The following is a 6000-nucleotide window of genomic DNA, read 5'->3' as shown; positions in this document are numbered from 1 at the left end:
CTTACAGTAGGCCAACAGTTACTCGAATCCACTTTGCTTTCTTCATAATTTTTGCTTTAGGACAGCATTTTGCTTTTCAAACGAACGCAGCGAGGGATAAAAATAAGCCCTTTCTGAGCAATAGAAAAGTAAATTCGTAATTATAGTATACTGCGGCAGTATGAGATATCTTAAAATTTATATATATATATGTAAAACTGGCTAGACAAATTATTTTGGTTCCCAAACTATCCTGTATCTAAATTATGTATGCGATTGGAGGGAAAGGCAAACAATAAGCACGCTTACCATTAAATAGAAGATTCACTTCGACAAAATAGGCATACAGCAGGACTATGCCTTGAAAATATTTTTTTTTCTGTTTGCTTTCTGTTGCATGCTGCTGCGCTACGGCAACACGGTTTGCCCGATTTGTGCTCCCAGTCATGGTGTGTTGTTAAAAAAAAAGTTCGGATATGTTAATGATACACCGAGGAGAGATACAGTATACCTCGTCAGAAGCATTTTTCCACCTCGGACAAAGTTAATTCATATGCGGTTATATCATTTTTTATTATATTTCCCATTAATGAAACAGAAACCATTGTTAATTGTTATTGCAATTCAAGAGATGATCATTTATACTTCAACAAGCTTTCAAGTATGAATAAATAGCACTTTACAAGGAGTTCACCACGCAATATAATACATGGATCATTTTCTGAAGGGAATTAGATGTCTCTTGAGTGATTAAGTACTGCAGCAAACAGGGGCAGATCCATGACTCCATAAATAGAGGGTTGATTTATCAGGAATTCTCTGGCAAGGAACATGAAAACATTGGGGTGTTTTCAGTAAAAAGAGGTGGTCACTCCGAGTCAAAATGTCATGATAAGCAATGTCTTTGTAGATCTTTTACATAAAAAAGGGCAAAAGCCGCGGAGGGGAACAAAAAATATAAATTGAAGGTGTGTTAAATTACTGTTTTATTATACTGTTGGTATATCGACTTGATATTAGAGAGGTTATGAATAGAAATAGACCTTTCATGTTTTTGGATATATAGAGCAGCAAAACACATTACAAGACATCTAGAGAAGACATGCTTCCAATTTCAATAATAGGGCTAAAGAGGGCAAATGTATTATGCAATGTGCTGTTAGTGAGAGAAAGTGTTTTATTATTTTATTCTTCTTATTATATTGAAAGCAATTATTCTTGTATAGAATTTACTTTGTTTTGTTCTTGTAAGTATATTAAAAAAATATGTATTAAAGCTAAAAGGAATGGCAGTCGTTTTCAAAAGATTTAGAGTCCGAAACTAAAAAAAATAAATCTTGTGAATATACACTATGTAAACATGGTGTGTGATCCGTTCTAAACATGAATTATGTTGTGACGATTACCATGACATTGGCCTATAGCTTTACTTTCTTTCTCCACCGATGTAAATGATACGGTTAAAAGTATCATTTTTATACAGTATTGCGTATTTACAAAATATGGAGTATTCGCAACTACTACGCATAACGCTTTCTGGAACGTTGAGAATCTATTGTCAAAAGCCCTTCATGACAAATCAGTCTTTGTCGAAAATCGGTGAATCAAAACAGCAGTGTCATCCTGGACTCTGGACAAACGACATATTTACAAATTTTCGTCACCTCCGAATCTTAGGACGGTCTGCTGTCCTGGTTCACCAATTTTCGACAAAGACCTCTAAGCTGTCCATTATGATTTGACAAGCATTTTCCATAGATTTCCGATGTTGTAGAATCCGTTCCCGTTGCAATGCGAAAAATCGCTTATATAATTATCAATATGTGTCTTTGCATTATATTCTGACTGGTTATTATAAATCCTCATAGCAGAATATGGATATGAGTGAACTTAAAAAATATATATAGTATACGGTAAAATACGATTTTGTGATTGTGACAACAAATGTCGGAAATAGTGTGTGATCGTCAACTTTATGTTACACAGCAAAAACTGTGGTGTTAACCGGTGTACGTAGAGAACCACACCAGTTATTTTACACCGGTGTTAAATTGACAGTGTTAGTTTAACACCTATAGGTGTTATACAACACCTTTGGTTGTTACATTTACACTATTTGGTGTTATGTTCGATCTCAATGGTGTAATTTTAACACCTCAGGGTGTGGTCCTCTATTAACACCAACTGGTTTCAGTTCTAACATCACAGTTTCTACAGTGACGTTTATGTTTTTGATGTGTTTAGGTAATCGATCTTTTTAACAATCATCAGAAGCTATTGTTAGCCATTTATTCAACATTATTTCAATAAAGCGTTGTATTACAAAGCATTATGTGGTCTCAGTTATCTCATTTGTAGATTTTTTTTCTTCACTTGAAAGTTGATATGAAAAATTAATAAACAAATCGTGAACCATTATTTTACTGATGGATTCAAAACATAGTCTAGGTGAAAGCTTTTTCTACTCGCCAAGTTTAAAGAATTCGTGAAAGTGTATGATTTCTTTTTTAGTAGGTTAAGCGAGAAGAATTTCCCTTCTTAGGACAATACAGTGGTGCTCAAACGTTAGTGTACCCCACCAGAAAATGATTATATTTAAAGGGGTCAAGTTCTGCCATGTTTCGGATATTTGTTTGGGAAGTCAGGTGATGAAATATTACATTCAATAAAGTTTGTTTCTCTGGGCTTGCCGAACATTGTAGGGTTATTATCTACATTCAACACTCAGCAAGAAGGTATGCATTTTGTGTTGGGGCTCGCTAACTTTTGAGCGCAACTGTATGTAGCAGTAACTAATTATAATCATCATGACCATTAACCTACTGCGAAATGACAATAAAAACTCGTATCCCCGTCATTAAAACTATTAACGGTAAAAAGTAGGTCCTACATTCACAGTTATCCATGATTAATCAATATTTGAAATAAAATTGTATCGTATCTTTGTATGTTATATTGATCAGACACAACCTCACATCCTCCCTGTCGAATTATAGTTACCACCCCCCCCCCCCCCCCCACCACTCACCCACTCTCTTTCCCTTCTCTCTCTCTCCCTTCCTTTTTCTATCTATTTTCACTTTCTCTCGATATGTATGTCTCTCTCTCTCTCTTTCTCTCTATCCCTCCCCTCTTTGTCTGTCTTTATGTTCATCCCTCTCTCTCTTTGTATTATGTATCCCTTCTTTCTTCTCACTCCTCCTTTTCTTTCTTCCTTTATTTTGCTTCCTTCCTTCATTTCTTCTTCTCCTCCTTCTTCTCCTCGTTATTTTCCTCTTTCTCCGTATTTTTTTTCTTCTTATCTTCTTTTATCTCCCCTTCTCTCTCTCTCTCTCTCTCTGTCCAAATCTTAATAATTAAACAATCGTATTTTTTGTATTTCTTTCCCTTCTACAATACGCAGAATCAAATACAACAAGACTACAAGAAACTACCATGACGTCTTCGTGGTCGACGACAGATGATGCAAGTTTTCCTCACGTGTCAACATTGGAAATGTCTACCGCAGATAACCTAACCGAATATATCTCTCCCGGTCATGAGTCCGCTCCGTCAACATCATCATTGGCGTACACAGTGATGGAAACAATAGAATGGGGGCCGACATCTGATCTCGAAGAGGACATGTTTCTAATGATGCTTACGGTCATTGCTTCTCTCAGTGTACTTGTCATTATCTTATTCCTAACTCTGATTGTGACGTGTGTGCGGTATAAACGGAAAATCAAGAGTTTAAAGCTGCAAAGGGAGATAGCTCTCCAGAGCAAGAATAAACTATCGAGGACCCCTTCAGGTAATTATCACCCCCTTAATACTTCATCTCGTCATCAAAACATCGGTAAAAAGGCAGCATCTCAAGAAATTCAAACTGCCCCCACACCGCAACCTTCCCTCTATCGAAACCCTCGGAAGAAGGAAGCGCAGCCTGCTCCATCCGATAGCCTGGTTGATGTCGATGATGATAGCGACCACGGATACATGGACATGAGATCAATAAGGTTGGATGCGTCTAAGCATGGTGGTGCTGAAGACGATGACGATGACCACATTACAAGTTATGAGAATTACCGGATTGCATAGATTAAGGTCGTTCTTAACTTGCGGATCAGACACAGATTATACATTTCAAACTGTGAATATCAGAAATTGAAATTATTCATTACAACACTGAAGTTGAAGGAAATATCCTACGACTGAGACATTTTTATTCCAATTTGATCTGCTAACTACATTGTTACGCCAGATTATAACGCCAAGTCATTATACATGAGTATTTGGTTACTTTTTGTTTTGTTTTGATTTAATGTTTGTACTAATCCCAGAGAAGGTTGAGTCTAATGGTAGGCCTACAGTCATACCAACAAACCGATTGATGATATGCCACTGGAAATAGCTTTCATTAATTGGTCTGGGCTCGGTAACACAAAAGTTAGCGATGAATTACAAATACGAAAGAACCGCACTGATTGGATCCCGGTCAGTATTTTAAACAGAGTACGCATGTAACGATGATCTTGATTGGTCATTGGTATTTAGCGATTGATTGCAAACCTTTGTGTTACGGAGTATTTGTATTTTTTTTGTATTTGTATTTTATTTATTTAATCACGGTTAAAAAGCCTGCTTTCAGCTAGAAGCTGCTTTTTAGCAAGGCCGTGGACAAATGATAATAACAAATAATATCAACATAAAACAAGCATACAAAAATAAAAACGAAAAACAAAATATATCAAAACATGGGTAAAATACAATTGGCAAAAGTAAAATTGGAGTAAACAAAAATGAAAAATGAATAGACGAAAATAATATACAAAGTTATGTCAAAATTAAACATTAAAAAAATGAAGATATATAATGCGGCATCATCAAGGGTGATCGGGGTGGAGAATTAAATTAAGAAAGTGATATGAGACGTGCAAATGTAGCCGGGTTTTTTTCTAATCGGGTTGTTGCGGGTAGGTTATTGAATAATTTAGAAGCTGAATAAAGGGGACTGTTTTTTAGATAATTAGAATGAGGCTTCGGTAATTGAATTTGTCGGTCTATGTTTCTTAAAAGATATTCTCGTGATTTAAGTGTGATTCGAGTACAAAGGATAGATGGAGCTAGATTATTGACCAATTTAAAAATGGTAAAAATTGACTGATTGTTCCATCTCTTGTTGAGTTGATCAACCTTTAAAATGGCATATATATTCGCTGTACTAAATCTACTGTTTACTTCTAAGACAGATTTCAGTGCTCTGTTTTGTAGAACTTGGAGACGATTTAGTTGGCTTTTATTGCCATTTCTCCAGATTGTCGGTTATGATTGTGTGAGTTTGCATAATTCTGCTAGTCACACAGGAAAAACTGAACCCAGACCATAGAAAAGTATTACTACCCAGACCCACTATAGCTAATAATTAAATAAATTGAATAAATAGAGAAAATTTAAACTAGCACACCGCTGAAAATTTCATCAAATTTTGATGTAAAATAAGAAAGTTATAATACTTTAAAGTTTCGTTTATTTTTCACAACTCAGTGACATGCAAATGAAACAGTCAATGATGTCCCTCACTCACTTTTTCTTTAGTTTTTTATTGTTTGAATGATACAATATTTCATTTTTTACAGATTTGACAGTAAGGACCAACTTGACTGAACAATATAGTATTAAACAATGCTAATTCCACATGTTCATGGAGGATTTAATCGCTGTTTCACTTGACAATGAGGAGAAAATTAGAGTATTTCATAATTCTCACAATAAAATACAAAAGAAATAGTGAGTGGATGACATCATCAGTCTCCTCATTTGCATACCGACCATACTAAACCCTGCAAAAAAAGTTTGGAAATCTGAGTTTGGCCATTAATTTCTCATTCATATTTCAAGAATTATATTGAATATATATATATATATATATATATATATATATATATATATTCAATATAATTCTTGAAATATGAATGAAATGTCAAGTGGTTAAGGGGTCGACCGTTGGCAGCAATTCGAGATATAATTCATTTCAATGCA

This window comes from Lytechinus pictus, chromosome 5 (assembly GCF_037042905.1).
Source record: "Lytechinus pictus isolate F3 Inbred chromosome 5, Lp3.0, whole genome shotgun sequence".
NCBI classification, from domain to species: domain Eukaryota; kingdom Metazoa; phylum Echinodermata; class Echinoidea; order Temnopleuroida; family Toxopneustidae; genus Lytechinus; species Lytechinus pictus.
This window is presented reverse-complemented; position numbering follows the sequence as displayed.